The sequence below is a fragment of the Phyllostomus hastatus genome, unplaced genomic scaffold, assembly GCF_019186645.2.
Source record: "Phyllostomus hastatus isolate PE091 unplaced genomic scaffold, TTU_PhHast_1.1 phas_contig_37, whole genome shotgun sequence".
In the NCBI taxonomy this organism is placed as follows: Eukaryota; Metazoa; Chordata; class Mammalia; order Chiroptera; family Phyllostomidae; genus Phyllostomus; species Phyllostomus hastatus.
Window position 1 is genome coordinate 12,490,052 of NW_025333867.1, and position 27,373 is coordinate 12,517,424.

The following is a 27,373-nucleotide window of genomic DNA, read 5'->3' on the forward strand; positions in this document are numbered from 1 at the left end:
TGATTCTGTGCTCCCTTTTCTTAGAATGATTTTTTTTTTATAAAAGTGTTTTAGACTGATAAATGGTTTAAAAACCTGACTTACTCATGGGCAGGCTCTGACCCAACAGAAACACCCATGTCACCCCTATTTTGTCAGAAGCCCCCCAGTGCAGAATATCAGCTATCCCTTAGACAAGGCTTGGAGTGATTTGCTCCAGTCATAGATGACAGGCTCCAGTTAATGTAATTCATGTCTTTTTCTGTGGTGATTCATTTATGAGACATATTCAAACAAGAGACCATAACCAACTTTACTAATAGAGTTCCTACATTGATAAAATGCAGCTTATGCTATTAATTTAAAAAGAGCACTTACTGAGTTTGATTAACTTAGCAGCCTCACAGAGTGACAGATCATCCACAGAATATATTAATTGGGTGTATCAAGTAGTCTAGGAAAAAATGCCCATGCTATTCAAGACTTGGTGTCAAAATGATTTCCACTATTAAGTCATAAACTGAGGCACTGGAGGAAGATGTTATGTGTATATACCAAATCTACCTCAGACACATGTAATGTGCATTTCTTCCTTGCTTGCATTATTTTGAAGTTAACTCTGCTAAAGTATCTATCTCAGCAAGGAAGTGTTTGACAGTCCCCGTGCTGTCCTCCTTTACACTGCTAGTCAAAGTCAGAATGTAGGGAGGAAAATTTCATCTGAGTGCGAGATTTGTGCCAGATGACTCCTAAGGTCCTGTTCAATGGGAAGCTCTGTGATTCCTAAAATGATCTATGAGTTATTTCACAGTGATGATTTACGTGGCTGCAGACAATGAAAAAATGGTAGGCAGAAGAGGTGTTGGTCAAAAAAAGATAGTGTCTGCATCTTTTTGTTTGCTTTTCATAGTTCTAGGTACAGTTCAACATTTTGTTATATTTTCTTTTCTTTAATTTGGACATAAATCCTGCAAAGTAAATAATAAGGTATGCATATTTACAGATAATGAAATCAAAGCTCAAAAAACTTAACCTGTCTCTAAGATCTATATTTTTTTTTCCACATTGCTCTAAAAATAAAACCTATGATTCTTGGGAACTTTTCATCTTTTAGTGGCCATGGTGTCCTCTGAGCTGAAGATTTCTCCCTAACCCCCTTTTATACTTTGTACCACCCCACATTTTTAAATATTAGTTCTGGGATTGCTTCCAGGCTGAGCAATTATTTATAGAGAAAACATTATAAAGTTTCATTCTCTCTAGATTATACCTGCCCTGTTACCCAATAATTTCATTTCAGTTAAGATTTTAGTGGCTGCCTTGCACATACACAGATGACACACAATGACAGAGAACTTGCTCAGTGAATTCATAAAGAGTGAGGTGGGAAGTTATATTGCATACAGAAAAAAACAGGTAATATACATAGTGATGAGAGGAAGATTCATATAATTTAATAATTTTATCCTTAGAGAAAAATACAATGTAAAAATTTTCAATTTCTGAATAGTTTGTTTTTATTTTATCTGGAGAAAAATTTAAGTGGTGTGATTTAGAAATGTTTGTTAATTCAGTATTGACTGGGGATGGTTTTTCAAATGAAGATTGGTGCCTATAGTTAATCTCAAAATAAAACAAAACAAAACCAAAATAAGCCAAAAAGTTTTAATGGCCAAAAATAGCTTAATGAATTATATTCCTTGATAACATTTCAGTTTAATAGAGAGTTTTAGTAACTCCAAACAAAATAATTAGTAATGTGGAAATTTCAGATTGCCAAGCATAGCTTGCAAGCGAGATATAGTTGGACAAATATAGGCTTGGCCAAAGACACCTTGAAAAGCCAGCATTAGGGGCAGACCAAGGAGAAGAACAAACTAAGTCCAAATAGGACAGGGCTTGGGAAGATGAACTGAGCCACATGTGCATTTCGTAAAATGCACGTTTTGCTCAGGTCTAGTTTAGATCATGAATGATATGGTGGTGATGGGGAAAGGGTATAGTATAGGGTAGGAAAGACCATACCATGTCACATGATGGAGATAACTAGGACTTCTTTTAGCAGAAAATAGTTCAAAAGCATCAGGTAGGACAATAGAACCTGTTTCCAATTTCTAAGATATTAAGGCTGAGGCTGAACCTGATGATAATACTTCTGGTGATGTTACATAATGGACCCCTGGCGGGGAGACAAAATACTATTACTGAATGGACCTCCCTTCTCCCAGGGTCCCCCTGTACTAGTTCCACCTTGCCCACCACCAGGGAATTATAGCTCTCAATGTCAGAGATTGGTGAAAATGAAAGGAATTCTTTATTCAGATGTTATATAGACTTACCAGTAATGATTTAATATCTTCATTAAAATCCTAAAGTCCCTTAGAATACCCACAAATACACACAGTCCTTCCTTCTCCCCTCTGCCCAGTCTGGGATACTGTATCTCAGGAAAAGAAATAGATGTCCATGGCTCAGGTAGCCCCTGGTTCTTTCCAGTAATCCGTGCTTGGCTGGCAGGCCTCCCTTGGTTCCCAGCACCATCAGCTGTATCGCTACTGCAATCTCCAGTTCTTAATCCAAATCCATCTCCTGGCCCACCAGCAAGAGTCCTTTCATCCCTTTTCTTTTCTGCAAGGTTCCTCCTACTTCCTAAGCCACATGGCAAAAGGGAGACCCAAAGCCATGTGGTTCTGACTCTCATCAAAGCCATATGGTCCTCCTTTCTTTTCATGGCTGCCATACCTGGGTTTAAATCCCAGCACAAGTCTTCCTCTGCAACCCCATTTCCAACTCCTCCCACAATCAGCTACATGTATTCTGAATTTTTCCAGCTTTTCTGGGCTGCCATAGTAATTCTGGGCAGGCATGGCCCTGTGGCATGGAGTGAATCATCTCCAAACTCTCACATAGGTGCTGTAACCAGGGGGAGGTGCCTTCCAGTTATATCTTGGGTGGAAATCACTCCCATCTCTCTGGCTCAGAGCATGGCCACAGCTATTTAACATATCCACGAAACCAGTTAAAAGTTATAGATATGTCAAAAGACTTGAGGTTAGTTGCAAAACTGTTGCTATGCAGAACAACTCTCAATAGCCCTGCTCCATGTGTCCCATCTCCCAGTTAAGACTTGTGGGGATGAGGATGTCCTATATTTTTTAATATTTCCTGGACACCTTGAATTCTGTACCCCATTACAAATCCCTATTTGGGTGGGCTGGCCGTGGCTCCACCCTATTACAATGATGGTCAAGAGAAGCCAGGAATTAAGGTTTGATTGGGCCTGCAGACTGCTCATGAAAACCCGTGGTGGAATTGATCTCCATACTCAGGTACCCGTATTCCTGGATACAGAAGCTGATCACTAAATTGGGCTGCTCTTCAGCAACCAAATGTGTATTCCATGTGCCTACATGAGTACAAGATGAAGATGAATCTCTATAGCTTGTTTAACTCTTTAAATTTTGTGTGCAACTACAACAAGTGAATATTTAAGTTTCTTGTAAAGTGTTGTATTTGTTTATAAACTGTTTGTTTATTTTGGCTTATTTTGGCAGTGATTGACATGATGTTTTATTTTTATTTAAAATTGTATCTCATGTAATCTTCCAAAGTGCAAATACTTGTCAGGATTAATTACCCTTGTTTCTTTTATATATAACAATTAACAGTTGCTTAAAAATTGTCCCTTCTGAGTGGGACATCAGATAATATTGAAAGGAGTAGACCACACCTAATGCTGTCTATAAATATGGCTTTCTGTGATTGCTCTAGGGTGTCTGATATAGTTAACACGTGCTTTTAAGCATCATCTTGTTCTAGGGCAGTGACCCTCACATTTAGTGTACATGCAGTTACCTAGAGAAATTAAAAATCAAATTTCTGGCCCTGCCTCCAGACTTTCTGGTTCATTTTCTGGGGTGTGGCAAATCTAATATGTTCCCAAGTGATGCCACAAGCCCTGTCTGGGAGAAGTCCATCCATTGTTAATATAATGAGAATGGTTTGTGTGACATCGGTACAATCTGGCAGCCATGGAGAGTTTACTGGAATGTGCATGCACACACAATGACAACTTCACTATACTAGTCACTGGAGGTGGTAGACACCATTGAGTGAGCATGTGTATTATGTGGCCATTGCATTCAAAATGAATGAGTGAGTAGAGCAATGAATCTGCATCAAATTTTGTGTTAAGTTTGAACATTCCTCTATGGACACTATTCAGATCATTCAGAAGGCCACAGCTATGGGCAACTGGTGATTGGCAGCTTCAAGACAACACACCCATTCATGCATCATGTCTCATTCAGACTTTTTTGGTGAAACATCAAATCACCCAGGTGAGTCAGCTGCCCTACAGCCCAGATTTGGCACCCTGTGACTTCTGGCTTTTCCCAAAATTAAAATCACCTTTGAGAGGGAAGAGATTTCAGACCATAGATGAGATTCAGGAAAATATGATGAGGCAGCTGATGGTGATTGGGAGAACTGTGTGACATTCCAAAGTTCCTACTTTGAAGGGGACTGAGGTGTCATTGTTCTATGTACAGTGTTTCTTGTATCTTCTATTTTCTCCAATAAATGTCTCTATTTTTCATATTACATAGCTGGATACCTTCTGGGCAGACCTCATAATACTGATGGTCAGGGGATCACATGTAGAGAACCACTACTTTAGGAAAAGTCTCAGCATATGAGAAGATAGAAAAGACGAGTTTGGAAAGACAGTGGCTCAGAATCTGATGTGGAAGCTCCTTGGGCTTCCTCTCTTAAGTTATATATTTTATTATTGTCATTATTATTGATGCAAGTAATTGTTATCCTGCTGAAGTAGATGGCTTACCCTTTACTGGACTATAGAGATAGGTGATTAATTGTTAACTCAGTTTGAAACATTCAGTGCTATTAGCAAATGCCATCCCTATTCCTCACTAACCTGCATTTATGACAATTTTTTCTAGATAGAATTAATCATGAGTAATATATGACCAACATTAATTAAAGTTATGGCTGTAACTTAGAATGGGTGGTATTGTGTCCAGCCAGAAGTAACTACCTCTACTAATTCTACTGAGTAGCATGATTACAGGGAGGGGATTAACCATAAATAACTCCTCTGATTTTCCTGCAGCCCCTTTGCCTCCTTGTGTCACTATTTTACTCCCAACATCACTATAAACACACCTGTATCAGTGTGCTCTGCCTAGACTATAATAAAATACAATAGACTGGGTGGCTTAAACAATAGAAATTTATTTCTTACTGTTTTGGTGGCTGGAAGTCCAAAATCAAGGTGCCAGCATGGTTGGTTTCATTTTGAGCCTCTTTTCTTCACTTGCAGGCAGCTGCCATCTCTTTGTGTTCCTCTAGCAGAGGGAGTAAGTGAGCAAACTCTCTGGTGTCTTTTCTTATAAAAACATGAAACCATTATGAGGATCTCACCATCCTGACCTAATCACTTTCTAAAAGCCCAGGTTCCAAATACCATCACATTAGGGGCTAGGGCTTCAGCATATAGATCTTGGGATGAACACAAACAGTCAGGACACGGCACCATTTCAATTATCACCAGGGCCAAAAAAACACACATTTGGATTAGGTGAAGCAAAGTGTCAGCATGTGGTAGTGTAACATCTGAAGTTATATAAACTTTAAAGTATGCAATATGACTAGTGCTACATCAGTCCCATAAGCACATCAATTGGGTTGAAGCACAGCATGGGCATACCATGGCCTTGAAATCATCTATTAAATAGGTGAACCCTCTTTCACTTACCTCAGTTACATTATTTATCCCTTTACTGTCTCTACTCTTTCTTGGATACAATTATCACCTATCCCCAGATCATGGAGTCAGAATAAGTATATTTTATTGCTTTCTTTGCTGTATTTCTATTTGCTGAGTTTATTCCATCTTCTGGGACTTTTAACTTGCCCTCATGTTATATATTATATATACATAATATATATATATAATATATATATATAATATATATAATATATATATAATATATATATAATATATATATAATATATATATATCAACTAACAAAATAAAAATGAGATAGGGAATGACAAAATACTTAGCTGTCTGTCAAATTAAACACTCAAGTTCTTTTATGAATTGGTTGGGGCATAATTGAAAATTTGACTCTGTTCCAGAAGGTCCAATTGACTTCAGTCTGGTTATGAGGTCTTACAAGCTTTGTGGCATGTTCTCATAGAATAGGAATTTAGTGTATATTTCTGGAACTTTTCCAAAATAGTACTTAACCTTGAGTTTCAATATGTTATTGATAAATGCTGACTTGGACCCAGGCTCGTGGGGTCCGCACATTGTGGATGGGAGACATTCACACAGACTACCAAGTCCTGTGGAGGAAAATGGCGGGTGGCTTCCCTCTCAAGAGGAGCCAAAAGCTGCAGCTTCTGCCAGGACAGGACTTTTTTTCTTTTTCTGGTCAAGTTACATGATGGTCCTCATTTACTATGCACAGGTTCGCTTTAGGTGGTTACCTTTTACAGAAAACAAAGGAGCTGATGCTGCTAATCACATCACAGATGAGGGATATTTGCAAGTGAAAAGGGAAAAGTAGTTGAACTGGTTACACTCTTGTCCTTGGAAGGTTTAGCATGGATTTTAGGAAGTTACTTTGCAGAAAATGTTTGCTCAAATCAGGGTGAGGGAGTTTTTAGCAAAACCAAGACTCACAGCAACGTAGGCACATTACAGGCCTGATTCCACATGGGAGAGCCTATCTGTGGGCATGGTTCCTGTGCATCTCTGAGTGGGAGCTGGGCCCACACCAAGCAGAACAGTCTCCTACAAATGCAGCTTCAAAAGTTCTTAAATATTAGTGCTTAAGAAGTAGATAAGCTGTCCATTGGGCAAATTATAATGTAAATTAGTTATTTGGGGGAGTTTTCTAGTAGCCTCTGTGAATGTAATAAATGAAAAGGTCCCCACCTTCTGTGTTAGAAAACCCTTCAACTTGGTATCCGGAAAACATACGAAGATATTTCTCCCTTTGATTATTTGATGTAAGAAATTATGTTTCTAATATTGTGATTTTTAGTGAAATGTGGTTTGCAAATGTCGGATAATACAGGTAAGGGAATCTAATATTTACTGAAAACTTGTCTGCCCATTACTGGGCTGGGTTCCTTTACATATACTATTTCATGCAACTCTTTTATTAACTCTATGAGACAAGAACCGTTGTTCCAATTTTTATAGATTAAAAACTGAGGGTCAGCAAAATTAGTAAACCAGGACAAATTATAGCCCAAGTAACTAGTAGACAAAGATAGCAAATGCAAGTGTTTTTTAATTTGAAGCTAAAGCAATTTCCATTGCACAGTGGTTCTCAAAACTGAACTCACATTAGAAATACCTAAATAGGTTTTAATTTTTATTTATGTTTATGTATTGCTTTGAGAGAGAGAGAGAGAGAGAGAAATTGATTTGTTGTTCCACTTATTTATACATTCCTTGGTTGATTCTAGTATGTGCCATGATGGGGATTGAACCCAAAACCTTGGCATATTGGGACAATGCTCTAATCAATTGAGCTACCTGGCCAGGGACCCTAAGTAGCTTTTTAAAAGAAATGATGACGAGTTCCCAGGCTCTGGTGTTGAGAAAACAGAACTGCCACATGCAGGAGAATAAAAATTGACATCATACAAAAATACTAACTCAAAATGGATTAAAGAATTGGACATAAGGTCTGAAGCCATAAAACACCTAGAAGAAAACATAGGTGGTTATCTCTTGGACATAGGTTTGACAATGATTTTTTTGGATCTCACATCAAAAACAAAAGTAACAAAATCAAAAATAAGCAAGTGAGACTGTTACAGGGTGCAGCCAAGAGGGGGGACCCCAAATAGGCATTTGAAATGGGGTCCAGAACTCAAGGTGTCCAGGTGATTTTAAGACATCTCCACCCCTTCCCCCACAGGTGTGAGTCAGGGGAAGGGACACACAGAGCAAGAACATGCAGGGCAGCTTTGCAGCTACATGGCATGGTCATTTAACATACCTATAGCCTTTGTCTGGTCACTTAGATATGCTAAATAGCTATGGCCATGCTCAAGGCCAGGGAGATGGAAAGGGACCTCCCCCACAAGATGGGACTGGGGGGCAGGTCCCCTGAGTTACAGCACCTGCGTGGGAGCTCGGAGAAGATTGGCTCCATGACATGGGGTCACACCTGCCCAGACTCACGATGGCGACCAGAAAAGCTGGAGAAGACAGCAGATTGAGGGCAAGTGTGGCCAAGTGTAGGAAGAGTTGGAAATGGGGCTGCAGAGGAAGATTGGCGCGGGGATTTAAACCCAGACATGGCAGCCATTGGAGAGAGAACCACACAGCCTTGATAGAGTAGAGACTCCCACAGCCCTGAGAGAGAGAATCACCATGCGGCTTTAGCAGAGAACCGCCACTTGGCTTTGGCAGAGTGGCAACCACCCCCCCTCCCCCCGCCTTGCAGCCATTGTGCAGGGGAAGAAGAACGCAGTTTTGGCTGAGTGGGGACTCCCATGGCCCTGGGAGAGAGGACCACATGCCTTTGCCAGAGTGGGGACCCCCGCAGCTTTAGAAGGGGGAACTACCACCTGGTTTTAGCAGAGATCCCGGCGACTCAGCTGAGGGTGCCGGTAACCCAGGGAGGTCTCCCAGTCAAGATGGAGTACTAACTGGGAAGAACCAGAGGACTGCCTGAGCTATGGACTTCTATTTCCTTTCCTGAGATACAGTACTCTGGACTGGGCAAAGGGGGAAGGAAGGAAGGACTGTGTCTGTTTGTGGGTGTTTTAAGGGACTTTAGAATTTTTTGATAAAGACATTAGGTCACTACTTTAAGTTTGTATAGCATTAAATAAACATTTCCTTTCCTTTTCATGAATCTCTGGCATTGAGAGACGTCTTTCCTCTGGCAGCGGACATGACAGACCTAGGGGCTTCTTTCAATAATAGTATATCGTCCCAGGACCCCCTTGTTTGTTTTGTAACAAGACTACATCAAAATGTAAAGCTTCTATACAGAAAAAGACACCATAAACAAAATAAAATGGCAATGTACTGAATGGAAGAAGATATTTGCAAATTATATATCTGATAAGGAGTTAATATTCAAAATATATTTTGAAAAAAAACAAGAAATGCAACAGCAAAAAACAACACAACAATTCAATGAAATTGTGGGCAGCAGCTGTAAACAAACATTGTTCCAAAGAAGACACACAGTTGGCCAAAAGGTACATGAAAAAATGTTATGTATCATTAATATTAGGAAAAAAATGAAATATCCCCTCACACCTGTTGGAATGACTAATTTCAAAAAGACAACAATCAACAAATATTGGTAAGGATGTGGAGATATTACTTGATACAGTTGTCACAGGTGGGCACAGGTAACTAGGTTCTTAGTGATCAGGACAAAGAATTGAACCAAACACCCAGAGCTCATAGAAGAGAACATGGGAGCAGGTCAACTCCAAGCAAAGATTGACCTCATAGGCTGGAGGGACTCTGTTCTTATAGGGCAGATCTTTCCTGGCTAGTTTTGGTGGGCTTTTACTGAGTATGTACAAGTAATTGTGTTACTTTAAAGCTACTGCACATGTGGTCTCCCATGATCCTCCCTGATTGGCCACCAGGGAAGAGGGTCCCACAATGCTACCAAATTGACTCCCATTTCTCCTGGGGTCCCGCTGTACTAGGTTCACCTTTCCTAAGCCAGAGAATTATAGCTCTCCATGTTAGAGACTGGTGAAAAAGAAAGGAGTTATCTATTCAAGTTACACAGACTAAAAGTAATGACTTAATGTCTTTGTCAAAATCCCAAAGTCCCTTAAAACACCCCCAAACACACACAGTCCTTCCTCCCCCACTTTGCCCAGTCTGGGGTACCGTATCTCAGGAAAAGAAAAAGAAGTCCATGGCTCAGGCAGCTCCCGGTTCTTCCCAGTAATCCATGCTTGGCTGGTAGGCCTTCCTTGGTTCCCAGCACCATCGGCTGTGTCGCCGGGATCTCCAGCTAAAGCGGCCTGGTGGTTCTCTGCTGAAGCTGCTTGGTGATTCTTTGCTAAAGCTATGTGGTGGTTCTCTGCTAAAGCTGCGTGGTGATTCTTATGGCTGCCGGTGGGGGATCCCCCCACTCTGGCCAAAGCACGTGGTTCTCCTCACTGCCACAGCCGCATGGTCCCTCTCCTTACATGGCTGCAGGTGCATGCTTCTTTTCAATGGCTGCCAAATCTGGATTTAAATATCCTTCCAGCTTTACTGGGCTCCATCATGAGTATGCGCAGGGGTGGCCCCATGTCGTGGAGCCAATCATCTCCAAGCTCTCATGCAGGCGCTATAACTAGGGGGAGTTGCCTCCCAGTTACATCTTGGGGGGAAGTTCCTTCTATCCCCCTGGCTCAGAGCATGGCCACAGCTATTTAACATATCTGTACAACTGGTTAAAGGCTATAGATATGTTAAATGACCATGCCAGAGGTTAGCTGCAAAGTTTAGTTGCTATGCAAAACAGCTCTGAATGGCCCTGCTCCATGTGTCCCTTCCTCCAACTCACACCTGTGGTGGAGGGTGAGAACATCCTATATATCTTCCTAGTATTTCCTGAACACCTTGAATTCTGAACCCCATTACAAATCTTTCTTTTGGAGACCCTCTGGCTGCACCCTCCTACACAGTCACTGTGAAATAAAAATATGGTGGTTCCTTAAAAAATGAAAAATAGAACTAGCATATGACCCAGCAATCCCTCAAATGGGTATTGACCTGAAAAAAAATTTTTAAATATTTATTTATAAGGAAAGTGCACCCTTATGTTCATTGCAACATTGTTTATAATAGCCAAGATAAGAAAACAACCTAAGTGTCCATCAATGTATGAATGGATACAGAATGGTACATATGATGGAGGTTAAAAAATAATAATACTTTTCCTCCCACCTTCTAAATTCTTCTAGCTGGGTTAATACTCAAATTAACAAAGACAGATTAACAAAAGAAGATAGTTTTACCACATTTTTTATTTTATCATATTAAATTTGTTTTCCAATTGCAGTTTAAATTGAGTATTATTTTTAGATTTAGGTGTACAGCATAATAGTTAGAAAAGCATATATTTTACAAGGTGTTCCCCATGATATTTCTGGTACCCATCTGCACCCTGCCGTTATTACAGTAATTATTGACAATATTCCCTATGCTGTATTGTACATTTCTGTGACTATTTTGTAGATACTAATTTGGAATTCTTAATCCCTTGAGTTGTTTCATCCAGTTGCATAACTCCCTTACCCTCTGGCAACCAACAGTTTGTTGTCTGTATCCATGAGTCTGTTTCTCTTGTGTTTGTTCATTATATTGTTCTTTAGATTCCACCTATACATGAGAATATATGGTATTTTGTCTTTCTCTGACTGGCTTATTTTACTCAGAATAATATCATCTAGTTTCATGTATACTGTTGCAAAAGGCTAAGATTGAATTTATTTTTTATAGCTAAGTAATTTTCCATTATATATATTATATGAATGACAGTTTATTTTACCTACTGTCTATTGATGGACACTTTGGGAATTGATATACATGGAAAATTCACATAAGCATGAAAATTCCAAAGACAGTGAGGCACCACTGAGTGTATATGACGTTTTGGACAAAGGAAACAAGGGAGGAAAAGGGTGTTAGATTTTAGAAGTGAGAAGGGGCAATTTACAGGTAGTTGAGGGACAGCAAAACATATGGCAAGCAAATTCTTGTCAGGCAAATCAAAAACAATAGGACAGAAGGGTTATCTAGCTATCAGGCAGGTCCCTGACTGAAACTCTTCTATGTACTACACTTAATTCAAATTGAGCTAAGGCAAACATTCTAAGATTTCCTTCCTAAAGGAGGTTTTTCTGTCTGCCATTTCTTAGGCAGGAAATGGAAGAGGATCAAAGGTTCTTTCCAAGTCTTTTGTTTCTTAATAACCAGCTTAAAATCAATATCCCAAAAGGTAGCTTAGGGGTGGCAAAACTTTGGTTCCCTTCTGTGTGTAAAATGGAATATTATTTAGTTATAGAAATAATGAAATAGTGCTATTTGTGATAACATCAGTGGACCTTGAACTCATTATGCAAAGTGAAATAAGATGGAGAACAGAGAAACACAGATACCCTACTATCTCTCTTTTGTGGATAATGTATAACAAACAAACAAAAACACTGAAAATAAGGAAACAAAAGAAGATCATGGATATAGATAATAGATTAGTAGTTGCCAGAGGTGGGGTGGGGGTGGGAAAGATGGGGGAAGGCAGTTAACTAATTAAAAAAAAACATACTAAGTTTCAAAGTACTATATCAATGTTATTGTGAAGTCAATGCCTTTCTGTTGAAAAGGACATATACTTAAAAATACTAAAACATATACCTAGGATTCATCTTGCTTATTTCTGGTTTTATTCCTGATTTTATATTGCTCATACCCAAAAAGAAACTGCAAAGTGTAATGACTTATAACTCACTAAGACTTGTACATACAATAATCTCACTCCTTTAAATGACTGAGGAAAATTGGTAGAATAGGTTTATTATCTTCATGTTCTAGGTAAGTTTTCTGGGTTTCAGGAAAGAAATATAGCTCAAGGGAGAAAAAACCCACAATAATGCCTCTCCTTCTGGCCTCTTGGCTGCTGTGAAGCATATACCATATGGACATGGACTTGCTTTTTAAAATTAAAAGCCTTGTAGCCATGCAAAGGAAGATCAGAAATATTGTCTCTATTTGAGTTGGATCTTGCAGAATAAGCAGAAATTGGAAACAAATAAAATAAAAAATAAAAAATGACCAATGTCTTGGCTCCCGCCTCAGCAGTTTTGAGTTATTGGCTTGGAGTGGTGCCTAGACACACTGGCATTTGTTCAGCAGGTTGTAATGTGCATCTGAGTGCAATCCAGTGTCCCCCAGGCTGCTTCTGTAGGAAGAAGAACATCATTTAACACTGGAAGCTGGCGAGAATTTCAAAAGCAAATTAGTTTTTAGAAATTTAGAAATGGGCTTGAGGCAAGGAAAGACATTCTATCATTGGTTGCTTGTCACCAGATTCATAACTGGAGCTCCAGGTAATCCAAAAGTACCCTGTAATGTGCTACAAAGCAGGCAATAGAGGACAAAGGGAAAACTTTTCCATTTTTAAACAAGTGGGAAAGCAGGTCCTATGGGAGATGCATGTTCTTAGAATCTGAATTGAGCAAAACTAACCGGAACATACATATGGATTATAAAACAGTTTCATGAAATTATTTAGAAATGATGTAATGTACATAAATGGATATTAAATTACAAGATACACTGAAGATGAATATAAGATAATAATTTTATGAATCATGAAACCTTAATGAAAATAACTTTCACTTTTCCACATTTTCTGAGTTGTCTTAATTATCCTATTACTAACTATTGTTTTTTAAGAAAGCAGTCAAGTACTCAAGAAGGAAGCATATTTGAATCTGTGAAGGGTAAAACTAGAAAGTACAAAGTTGTGGTTCTTGATGAAGTCTTCCCAAGTTAATACCTATAATAAATTGTCTAAATGTAACAGGTATGGAACAAGGTTTACAGCAGAGTATAGGCTGAGAGGTCCCAGGGTCCCCACACAAGCCTAGCTTGAGGCCTGGGAAAGGCAGCAGCACAGGGACTGAGAGTTATTTGACATATGAATAACAGCAGGCTAGCTTCATAGTCTGCCTGAGCCAGGGAGATGGCATGATTTTGACCTGTGTGTAGCTGGGAGGCGGTTCCCCTCCATCTCCAAGTTACAGTACCTGTGCAAGAGCTTGGAGATGGTTCACTCCATGCCACAGGGCTATGCCTGCCCAGACAAACTGTGGCAGCCAAGAAAGGGGGAAAATACTGGAGTGCTAGCAGGTGTAGCTGATTGTGGGAGGAGTCAGAAATGGGGTTAGGAGGAAGATCCAGGCTGGGATTTAAACAAAAAGTCAGGCCGCTATGTGGGACTGGGACAATGCAGAACCCTTGCAGAACCATAAGGGTCAAGGTGGGGGGGTGAAAGGACTCTTGCCAATAGGCCATGAGGAGGTGCCACATGGTTTTGGATTAAGAATTGGAGATCTCAGTGACACAGCTGTGGGTGCTGGGAACCACGGGAGACCTGTTCAGCTGAGCACAGATTAATGGGAGGAACTGGGAGAAGTGAGCCGTGGACTTGTGTTTTTTTCTTCTCGAGGGCGGTACTTCTGATTGGCATGCTCTGAGACTCACCTGACTGGGGAAAGTGGGGAGGGCAGGACTTTGTGCTTGTGGATGTACCTTTGTTTCTAAAGGGAGTGAGATTTACTGACAGCATTCCACCATTATTTTAAACCTGTATAAATTTTAATTAAATAATTGCTTTCCTTTTTACCAGACTCTGGCATCGAGAGCCACAGTTCTTAATATGGTGACAGGCTTAAAGAACCTAGAGTAACAAAAGGCCTGGGGGTTGGTGGTGGTGGGGTTTCTGTAACATAAATGTTCTAGATACAACTTAAAATAAGGGCATTGCATGACTATATCTTAATAAGACATCTTTTTAACATTAACAACTTTTGTTATATTTCAGACATGGAAAGATAATTATTCTTACCAACTAATTATTAAATCATGTAAACAACCCAAAGCAAAACCTTAGAAAATAAGACAATACAACAGTAATTTATTTGAATTAATCAATGTTTTATTTTAATTATGTGGCAGTAAATCCTAGATTTAAATATCTTTGTAGTGAGATATTTAAAGAGAAGCAAAGAGATCCCATAAACTGACTAAGCAGTATGAGCTATGGCATCAAAGGATGAAATGAAGAAAGGTAAAGGTAAAATAGAATTGGAAGAAACCATTTTATTCAATGGAGTTTCCCTTTGATTCAGCAGTAGGTCAAAATGTTTTTTCTCCTAGTACTAATTATTCTCCTCTCATCCTCCTCTCCACACTGGTAATTTAATCCAGAGAAAAAAGAATTGAAGCTGAAACTATGGATTCCAGCCTGAATATGCTGATATCCTAGCATGAGTAACAGAAAAAAATTATTTTAAAATTAGATTTATAAAATAACTCAGTTATCTCAGATAATCCCTGATACCTTTACCTGCTAAAACATTCCTTGAAATTCTCTGAAATATAATTCTATTCTTTGTCTTCAGAGAAGCTGTCCATATGGTCTTCACGTCATGCAGTAGATTCAAACCCCTTTATCACCACAGGCAGACTCATGGAGATTTCACTTCTCTGAAGACTGGAATACATTTGATAAAACAAAATAAACAAACAAAAAGGCTTCCTGTCCTGGCACTTTACAAGAGATGTTTGTATTTTAGAAAGTCGTGCAATCAGTATATGGCTGTTTTGTCTGTCAGCTGCAACCCTGAGCACAATTGTGGGAGGTGGTATAAAAGATAAAGAAACCAGCTGTGCGATGAACTTCAGCACACTGCTGCCAGAGAAAGCACATTTCAGGGATCATCAGTCATCAGAGGAGATTATTGCCATCATCATCACCCCTAATTTAGCTTGAAATGGGCATAAAGGAAAAGAAAAAGAATTGTCATGAAAGTTTTCAAAAAATCTGGTGACTGAGGATTATGCTAGCAAGTATTTTTTGTGTGGGGTGGGGTGCAAATGGATAAGAAATCAAAATGGCATGTGTGTTTTTTGATAACAAAAGCTTGATCATCTATCACCACAGATCTTGAAGGTAAACAAGTTGAATGCGGAACTTCACAGAAACTACATTTCTTTAAAATGATCCTATCAATTTTTTTTCCTTTCAATTCAAATTGGTCTCACCCAGTACTCTGACTCACCCACTTCCCTTGCCTTTGCTCCTCTACTCCCTTAATCATTAAGTCCCCAGTGCAGTGGGGTTCTGGTCAGCAACAAATCATCTTAGGAACAAAGCCTTGGGTCTATTTACTAGAGACAGATATTCAGTCAAATTAGAAATGACATCTAGGCCTCAAATGTGTTTCAACTCTAGGCCCACAAAAGCAGAACGATCCAGGTTACCACACCTTTGTAAAATCAGACAGAGCAATGCCATCACTGACATCAGGACCAGAGACAATAATCAATTACCCCTGCCCTAGCACTGGCTCATCAATAAAGACCAGCACCCTAACTTCCACAGTTCCCTACATAACTCTTCCTCTAGAAGCCATTGGGAAGCCAGGTCAGAACAACAACTCACATGTGACAAGTTTGGCACCATTTTCTTAAAAATCTTTTACTTTCTTGGCTGCAAACTCCTATTTCAGTTTGATTGGGCTTTGATGTGTGGAGGCAAATAAACCCCTTCAGTTTTGTAACAAAAGTTTTGCTCATGGACAAGGAAGGAAACAACACGGGTTGTAGGTATTTTTTCTTTTTGAATTAGTGTTGAGCAAATAAAATTGTTTCAGGGAGAGACAATTTGGTGGATAGCTATGTGGGTGAAAAAAAGTTGGAAGCTCTTTAGCAGCTTCTTAAGGACAAAAGGGGATATCCTAAATGTAAAGATTCTAAAAGGGCTGGAGCATAATTACTTCTAATCTAGGTGTGAAGAACAAATGGAGTCAGAGATTTCTGGTTTGGAGTTCTGGATCTGATCCTAGCCAAGTTGCTTAACCTTGACATGTATAATTTCTCTCATTTACGAAACAAGTATAATAATAATATCTTACTTATCAGAACACTGTAAAGAATACCATAGGAAAAGTTTTAGCATAGTACCAGGTGCATAGAAAGCATGCACAATGTTAAAAATTATCATTATTGTAGAAAGGATTGACTGTGGGCTATATGGAGAAGGAGAGAATGCACTTTTGGTGGTAGATTGGTTGGTGATTCAGAAGGACCTACAATTCCCAGAACATCCTATCTCTCCCTCCTCAGAGCCAAGCCTTAGAATTTGCCGTCTTGTACCCTTTACCCAGATCACCCTCACTTGCACATTATTGACTAGATCACTGCTTCTCCCATCATTGCTAGGGAAGGACCAAATTTCTAATTTATTGCCAATTGTTACTTTTTTATAAACCACACTACAAAAATTATTAGAAAATAACAAATCAAAAGACATAAAAATATATGCCTACTTATCACACGCTTGGTTGTCATGGTAATGCAAATTGCTCTAAAAGTGTCTTAATGCTTACTCTCTATTGCGCTATCTTGCCATAAAATCAGTCAGGGATGGGTACCAGTGTTTGGTCCTTGTTTGAGGAGCACTGGTGTAACTTCTCCATGACTTCTACTCATCTTTTGGGTCTTAACTGAGATATCCCTTGCCCTGAGAAGCCTTCCCCAATCTTTCCAAGATGGCACTAGTTACCTATCCTGTTTGTTTCTATTGCATACTGTGCTGCCCCCAGACTTACAGGGATTATGTCTTATTCACCTTGCTCTTTTCATTGCTAACAAAACCTGTTGCACAGTGGATGCACAATAAATATAAACAGGATTCTTTCAAGTAAGGAGAGAATTTAGATGCACATTGTTCAACTCCATCATTACCAGATCTTGGGATAGGATTATTCCTGGCATTATTTGACGCTGAAAAAATTGCTCCTTTGAAAAAAAGTGCTTCCTTGGTAAGAAAATAAAATTTGTAAAGTACAGTATATTTAGACCCTGGGCAAGTCATATTCATAGAACTTACTTATCAAGTGGACTCTATTCATGAGCTGCTGAAAGGAAATTGAAGGTTTAATTTGTACCTCTTTTTTAGAGGTGGATGTATAAGTCTTTGGAATCTTCTCCTATCTTTAAAATGTATTGCTTTAGAAGACATGTCTTTGATGAGTCATGATACTGATGACTCAGAAGACTTACTTAGAGTATAAATTGATGTATGCAACTGTTTCTCTTAAACCAGTGAGGAATAAGGAAATACCAGTAACTGCCTCATCAAGGGAATAGATAATATTTTAAACAGTACTTCTTTTCCTTTAAAGCTAAAGGAAAAATATGAAAATATAGTTTTTATTTTAAATAGGTTTTATACTTTATCGTAGAGAGAAGTGCCAATCCCCACTTAATAAAATAGATCATTGTTTGGATGGTCAAAGGAAAACACTGTTTATTTGAAAGATGACCAAATTGCTTTACTCCTTGTGGGTGAGGATCAGTTGTTCCCTAACAATTCAGACCAAATCAATGTTTAAGAAGTGCCCACGTGCAGGTTACAGAGCACACTATTATTTGTGTTTGCTCTGAGGAGGGAGGTGGCTTTCCTCCTCTTCTCTTAAAATTGCCCTCAGTCCTCACCCCACTGTTCTCATCAGGGGCATGGATCCTCACCTGGCAGTCATGCACCTCTGGCCACTCCTCCAACTTTTTGTTGGCAACAGGGGAACAAGAACTGAGGCCAACTTTATGTTGTAAAACACCTTGGGATAATCTAGGAAGTCTCCAAATAGCAGTAGGAAAGTAGTCTACAGTCTAATTTCACAGACCCAGTGAGGTGGAAACTTGTAGGGCAGAAACCCTTAGGGCTGTGGAATTCAACCCAGGCATCTGGACCTCAGATGTGCACAATGCATGATCTGTTGCTTGAACACATGACTTTTCTTGAGCTATTTCTAAATGTGTATATGTTGTTATGCTTAATAAAGTAATCATTTTTAAAATAATTATGTAAGACATTTTTGCTATTATACTTTTTCCTCTATCAACTGATAATTAAAGTTCCACTGCTACTCTTATACATGGATCTGTGAAAAACATTGAGATTCAGGAGGACTGCTGAGTCTATGTAGGAGTAGAAACTGAGATGAGCACTGTCCTGGCTTCTCTGCATCTACACAGGTTTGTGCAGAGCAGGCAGTTTCCAGAGACTCCAAGGAGGATCTGGCTGCCTCTGCACAACAGAGAAGGCAGATTGCAGACAGAAAACTGATGAGAGACTTCAGGGAAAAGAAATCTCAGTGTATAGTCACTGTAACCCTGTTTCTGTATTACTGGATTGTGAATTAAGAGGTGAATGAAGGCCCATATGCCCTCAAACATCTTCCACATTCAATCTTCAATACTCTAGATTCCAATAATATGGAAAGGTTGCTCTTCACTACGAAGAATCCTGGTTTAAAATAAAATCAGACTGGCTTAATGCCATTTTGAAGTAATGTACCCCCTGTTTTTTTCTTATTAAAGAAACATCTTGGTTAGAAGAGAAGTTAACAAGGCATGAAGGATGGGGAATCTGGAAGGTGGGAAGAGTTTATGAAGGGGAGGAAACCTGTAAGTTTTCAGTATCACAGCACTGAATTTGGATGTGAGGCATGACTGCTTCATGTTGTCACAGAGTGCAGGTGTTAAGGCAGGAACTTGTCTGTAGGATGATACTACACGACAGACCAGGATAGGGATGGGTGATGGACTGAGATAAAGGTAGGTATTCAACCAGGCAGGAGAGGCCCAAATACCAAAACAGTGCAAAATTATTGCCATATTTGAGGCAATAATTGGACTATGAACCCTAAAGAAGCCCTCAGAGTTACCACAAAAGCAGAGACATGAAGATATGTGAAACTAAGGAGTCATGTGGGCTTCAACTCATCATCCAAGAAGTTGCCTTTGAAGATCAAAGGCTTTTATCGCCAAGCAGCCTTTCAAGGACTGGTGACCAAACACCAGGAGGGGAATAAATGCAAGACTTCAAAAATCACAGAAATGAGATCCAAGGAATGTCATGGATCCAAGTGGTTGCAGGTGGGACATGAAGAACAGATCCCTCAAGGACTAACATGGGAACCCAGAATTCAGCACTTCAGCATCAGTGTCTGGGAGGAAGATCAGAACTAAACTGTGGAGGGGTACTGATGAAAGTAGGAAGGTATAGACAGAGACAGAGAATCTGCTAAGCCTGCATTTGAGTATGTTTATAAGGACAGCAGTGCCACTCCACCTTAGGAGGATTTTGAGTAGGGAGGTTGATGGTGATGCCTTCAAGGGAATGCAGTCCTCTGATTTCTACCCAACCCCATGGGAAAATGACCAGACTTGGTGTATGTACTTTTGCCTTCTTAACTTAGGAAAATAGAACCATCCTCATGTCTCATTATAAGTTACAGGTATTGTGAAATGAATTTATGGGCCAAAATCAAACTGCACAAACAATTTTTCTTTGCTATGGTTGTTTACTTGGTGCACAATGGCTCTCAGAGACCTCATGGGAAAGTGGGGGCCAATAGATCACAGTGGAATCAGAAGATCTGATCTCCTCATCAAAATATTGCCAGACTTACTCTGATTACAATTTCAAGTTTAAAATTTATGATGGATGAGGAGAGCAGGATAGTCTGCAGCACACTTTGGCATCAGAGAAAAAGACCTGAGAGAGTCAGATATCTGAATAGACCTTGATTCCCACCAGTGCTTAAAGTAGCCCCACAAGATCTTCAACCTTCCTACTCATCCTTATGCAATAAAACATAAGAAAGAGCAAGAAAAGAGACCTCACCAATTGCATGTTTTTTAATGTTAGACCTCAGAATACTGGAATTCAGTATTGACCCTTACTGGTCACTTTTCTTCCTCCCTATGGATGAATTCTTGATAAGAGTTAGGGGAGTGTGACAAATAGGCAGTATTGGAGCTACATGAGTGCAGAAAACTTGCCAGTCTTGTTCAGTGTTCTATCCCAAGCACCAAACTTAGTTTCTAACATATAAGAATCCAATAATTAATATTTATTGTATTTTTTAATGAATGACCTATTTCTCTTAAAGGTTGACAGGAAACTCAGAAGACAGACTTATATGGATTTGGTCTAAATAGCTTTCACTCAACATTTCTTGACTCCTTCCATTATGAGCATGAGTCAGGTTATTCACTTGCGTTAGATCTAATAAAACAATTTGGCTTAAGATCATTATCTTTGAAGAGATTCTAAAAGAAGTCGATGGGGAAAATCCTCTCCATATGTAAACATAGCTGTTGCTACTCTTCCTCAGGAAGCTAGCAGGCATCAAAACCCATGTCACTCTTATACTTTCCATACAAGGTATGTTTGTACAATAATGCCTGAAGTGACATATAAAAAGCATTTTCATTGAATAATATGAAATATGCATTTCACATTTATCATTTTTGAGAAATAAATGAGATCCATGTCATCTCCCTAACATAGGTCTAAGGTGAATGGAGTAATGTCCAGTACCAATTATGAGTACTCTGTTATTAGTTGATTTACAGGAGATTGCTTTCTCTTTTCTTTTCACTTCTTTTTCTATCTTTCTTACCCCTTTTCATGTTCTCCCTTTTATTTTCATTTCAATTTTTCTTTATTATTTCTAGTGTAGTTTTTCTTTCTTTTTATGTTTAAGTAGGTACTAGAATTTTCCAACATTTGCTCTTCACTTCCATAAACATCCATGCAGAACTCAGTCATACAAGGGGGACTCTCACCTTTATGAGCCTATTTAAGAGAGCCTCTTCACATGAAGGGATGGGAATTTTCTCCCTGAGGTAATGCCTAGAATTATTTGTTTATCATTTCATACTTATGACTAGAATGAGAAGCTATGTGAGAGCAGTTTCTTAACTATGTATGTTTACTGAATGAATATTTTGTCAAGTAAATGACTAGATACCAAATATCAATGTAGGTAGACATGGACCATTTTATAACTTAATAAAACAGATGTGGTCTATCTGCATTCCTGTCATCTGAAAGTGGTGGTCCCCCACAACTTTGCAGAGACTCCACTGAGTTTCCTGAAAGCAAAAATCTCACATTCCTTTCCTCTCTATCCCCAGGAATTGCTCAGATTACTTCAAACCCACAATTGATGTTGTGCCAGGCCATGACTATTTATCACTGTGATGAATACTTAATGCAAATGACAAGCCATTTGAGGGAAGCTGGCATCCATACCCACTGAGAAGGCCAGTGAGCAGTGTGTGAAGCACTGATGTCATTAACACAAATGAAAATTAACATTTTTCATCAAGGTCTAACAGTATCCCCCCAGGTAGGCCAACCACTGTGCCACCTGTTTATAGAAACACAATGCTAATCAGTCAAAAAATCTTCTAAATATCTGTGTTTCTCCACATTTACTTTTAAGCCTTCTGAGAGCATTAGATTAGACTCAATTAGTAAGTCTAATGGGTGCAAAAATATTGAATATTTTAATTAAATGGAAAATAGCCTGCTGGGTGAGAAAGAGCATTTCTATCTGGAACCCATTTCTTTAGCACAAACTGTTGGCTCTGTCTTAAAAGGTTAATCACAACTTTATTGTAATCCAAAACATTAAGGTTGACTTTTTGCTTTTTGCATTTTAAAAATTGTTAAAATGCTTGATATTCATTCTTCAATGATGAAGCTCTATTAGAAAGGTAATGATCTAATTTGTGAATTTGAATTTCATCTTTTCTCCTATTGGAGCAATAAAAGGGAAATAGCTACATTAGAAATGTTTTCTATCATGTGAATAGTTTTCACACAAATAAAACAGTAAAATATAACCATGCCTCAGTGATAAAGCAGGCATCCTTTTCTTCATGATTGCCTTATATATTCTTGGCTCTCTGATTCATTGCTACAGTTTGCTCTATTATTTTGCTTGCAGCCTGATTTCCAATGGGAGGACCCATAGAATGGAATATTAGTCAAATTCTAGCTCCCCATGATTTATGCCTGTTTTATTCTTAACAATAAAGCAGGAAAAACTCACACAGGTAATGAGAAATGCATTTTATTTACTGACTGATATTTACATGTTGAATGCTAAAAGGGTTTAGGTTTTAAGCCATAACTAAGCTTCACAAAGTTGATAACTGATAATTCCAAATATTCCCATGGGTCATAACACTGGGGGGAAGGAAAGGTAAGATTTGATAGGTAGGAATACATGTAAAAATATGATCATGAAAAGATAATATCTCAGTAACCAAATATGAGACAAAATTAAATGTTATAAAACAAAAGTAATGATTTATTTTTATCCATCATATTATGAGAGTTATGACTCTTTGTTCTGTTTATCAAGAGAAGATATGAAAACTTTTAAAAAAAAGGTTTGTTCCTGATCTTAGTGGAATAGATTTTAGTTTTTGCCCATTGAGTATGATATTGACTGTAGGTCTCATATATGGCCTTTATTATGTTGAGGAATGCTCCCTCTATCCCCACTTTGCTGAGTGGGGATGTCATAAATGGGTGCTGTACCTTGTCAAATGCTTTTTCTGCATCTATTGATATGATCATGTGGTTTTTGCCTTTGCTTTTGTTTATGTGATGTATTACATTTACTGATTTGTGAATATTGTACCATCCTTGCATCCTTGGGATGAATCCCACTTGCTCATGGTGTATGATCTCTAGAGCAAGGGACATAAAGGAAAGAAACAAATGGGATCTCATCAAAATAAAAAGCTTCTGCATGGCTAAAGAAAACAGTATTAAAATAAAAAGACATCTAAATGTATTTTACTTACATGACTCCACCCTAAGAAAACAAGGAACCCAATTTAAAAATGGGCAAAGGACTTGAACAGACACTTCTCCAAGGAGAACACACAGAGGATCCAGAGACACATGAAATGATGCTCAATATCACTAGCTAGCTATCAAAGAGATGCAAATTAAAACCACACTGAGATACTACTTCACACTGTTGAGAATGACCATCACAAGCAAAGCAACAAACAACAAGTGTTGGAGAGGTTGTGGAGAAAAGGGAACCCTAATGCACTGTTGGTGGGACTGCAGACTGGTACAACCACTATGGAAAACAGTATGGAATTTTCTCAGAAAACTAAAAATGGATCTGTCTTTTGACCCAACAATTCCCACTACTGGGATTATATCCTAAGAACCCTGAAACACCAATGCAAAAAACCCTATGCATCCCAATGTTCATAGCAGCATAATTTCCAATAGTCAAGTGCTAGAAGCAACCTAAGTAACCATCAGTAAATGAATGAATGAAAAAACTATGTTACATTTACACAATGGGATTCTATGCAGCAGAAAGAAAGAAGGAGCTCCTATTCTTTGCAACAGCATGGATGGAGCTGGAAAGCATTATGCTAAGGGAAATAAGCCAGGCAGTGAAAGACAAATACCATATGATCCCACCTTTAACAGGAACCTAAACAACAAAACAAATAAACAAGCAAAATATAACCAAAGACACTGAAATAGAGAACAGGCTGACAGTGACCAGAGGGCAGAAGGGAGGGAATTTCAGGGGAAATTCAGGGGAGAATGGGAAGGGTTTACAGGAACAAATATAAAGGACACATGGACAAAAACTAGGGGGGCTGGAAATGGGAGGGAGGTGGTGAGGAATGAGTAGGTGGGCTGGGTTGGGAGTAAAGGACAGAAAACTGTACTTAAACAATTATTAGAATAAAATTAAAATTATATATCTATCTGATGCTGGAGCTCAAGGAGGAGTGAAAGACAAAGAGAAAAGGAGCTGGAGTATGCCCCACTCAAGTTTCAGGGTATTTCCTTTGAACTGAAGGAAGTCTGAAAGTCTTGACACCAATTTGTGGTTGGGTTTAGACAATGAGGAACAGCAGCAGATTAGGAGGGAGAAGTTTTGGTGACTTATGTGCCAACAGCAGACACAACACTGAAATCTCTCCAACACCAATCCTCAGAGGAACAAAGCAGACACATGGCAACTGTTGGACAGATTAGACTCCCATTCACTGCCCCTCATGAATGGACAGACATTTCACTCATGGATTTGACTTCCTTTTCTGTAGCTTTTCTGTTAGAACCACTATTCCTGGATTTAGAGTAAACCGTATTCATTGACTAACTCATCTTTTACCAGCGGTTGCACTTGTAGCAAAGGACATATAACTGGTTCACAACCATGAGATTCACTGGTTCTTACCAAAAGCCTTGCCAGCGTCTGAATGTGAGCCCCTGTTCTCCCCCATTCATATGTTAAAATCTTAATCTCCAATGTGGTAATATTGACAGATGGAGCTTTTGTGAAGTGGTTAGGTCATGAGGGTGGAGCCCTAATGATGGAAGTAGTGTCTTTATAAGAAGAGACAGGAGAGACCATAGTTTCTGTCTCTCTGGTCTCTGTCATATGTGGGCACAGTGAGAAGAAAAGTGTGTGCAAACCAGGAAAAGAGCCCTCATCAGGAGATGAATTGGCCTGCACCTTGTTCTTAGACTTCTAGCTTTTGGGTCTGTGAGAAATCAGTTTCTGTTGTTTAAGCCACTGAGTCATGATATTTGTTATAGCAGTCCTAGCTGACTATCAAGCCCTATGTCCCAGAAGCATCTGACTTGATAGAATACTGAGTGGTCTACTGGTGTTTCAATTACGGCACTAGCAGGAACACATCTTAACAGGTGACTTTACACTTTTACATATGTGGTGAGTGCTTCATAACAGTGAACAATCCATGGTGTCATTTTCATCATTAAAAAAATGCTCAGATCTGGGAGCTAACAAGAGGTGGGAATTTTCTCCCTCACTGTTCTACCCATTAACCTTTTGGAAGAATTTTTGCTTCCCATTCCCACAGTCTTGGGCTTGTGTGTGTAGAGGATCTAATACCTAAGGAGACACTTCTTCCACCCAAGAACATTATCATTCTTTCATTGACTTGGAAGCTGAGACTTTTATTTGGCCATTTTGCTTTCCTCAACTATTGAACAAAGGACAGGTATCATTGTGGTAGCTAGGGGTTTGATCCAAATTACCAATGGAAATTTAGGTTGCTATTATTAATATATACTACAGAAAATAAAAATTATGCTTAGGTCATATATTTGTTGTGGGACCTCTTATTACTCTCTTATCTAAGAGTGCTGGCCTGTAAAAACTTGCAGCAACCCAAAACTCAGATCAGTAAGGATTCAATTTTCAAAGGAATAGAGGTTTGATTCATGTCACTAAGTAAATAATCCCATACAGCTACAACAGAGAAAAAGGTAGGGGGAATGAAGATTAGGTGGTGAAGTATGGAGCGATAATGATCAATTTAGGCTAAATAAACAGCTACAGAATCGGGGATCAATGAGCTATGTTTCATGTTAATTATTTAATTTCCCCCTCTGTTCTTCTTGCTACTATTAATGACTTTTAGATTTAAAGTCCACAGCTGAAAAGAATTTATATTACCTTGCCACACCACCTCAGTTGTTGTTTGCTATCCCCAGGGAACTTTCCTACTTCTTTTACTTTCCCTACATCATGCCCACATCTTTGTGTGTACTTTTGTAGACTCTCCTAAAATTACTCAGTTTGAGTGTACAGGATCTTTCCTGCTTGGACTTTAATTAATATACCCCTTAAATAAGTAATTCAAGATTATTTTAAAAATTATTTTGTGATAATTACATTAAATATTTATACTATATAATGATCTTTTACTATGTACAATATACCATGCACATTATTTCAAGTATAGTACTTACACAAAGATTTTGAGAAAGGTATTAATGTCACTACTTTAATGGTAAACAAAATGAAGGTAGAACTCTCAGAATTCCCAGACTCACAGACTTCAAGAGGCAGAGCTGGGGTTGATGATATTTTTCTGGACCCTTTCCATTATGCAATGATTGTTTAATAGAAAATAATACAAATGCTTTAAAAATGACATACAATAAAATTCACTTTCTCTTGGTGTATAGTTATATGAGTTTTAACACTTACATAAAACCAAGTAATTGTCACAATGAGAATAAAGAAAATTTTTGCCATTTCCCCCCATTCCCTCATTCTGCTTCTCTGTAGTCAATCTGCCTCAGATTGTTCCATCCATTTCTTGAAAAGATTATCTCATTCCATTGAATTACCTTTACAAATTTGTCAGAATGCAATCAACTTCCAGTCAAAATGGAGGCATACATAGACACACTTCATCTCCTTGTGCAAACACAAAAAGGAATTACAACTAAATTCCAAAACAAATAACACCCAGAACTATAGAAAATTCTGACACAAAGCCACAAAGCAGTGAAGAGGGTTGCCCCACCCTGGTGATTATCTAAGGCTCTGCTCCACACAATTTATAGGTGTCTTCTACAGGGAGTCAAAGAAGCTCTACCTAATACACAGAAACAAACACAAGGAGGCTGACAAATTGAGGAGACAAAGAAATATTGCCCAAACAAAAGAAGAGAAAAAAAAACCAAACTGAGAAAGAACTAAACAAAAGGGAGATAGCCAACCTAGCAGATACAGAGTTCAAAACACTGGTGATCAGGATGCTCAAAGAACTCATTGAATATGGCAACAACATTAAGGAAGAAATGAAGGCCACACTTAATAAAATAAGGAAAAATCTACAGGGAACCAACAGTAAAGGGAAGGAAGCCAGGATTGAAATCAACAGTTTGGAACATAAGTAAGAAATAAACAA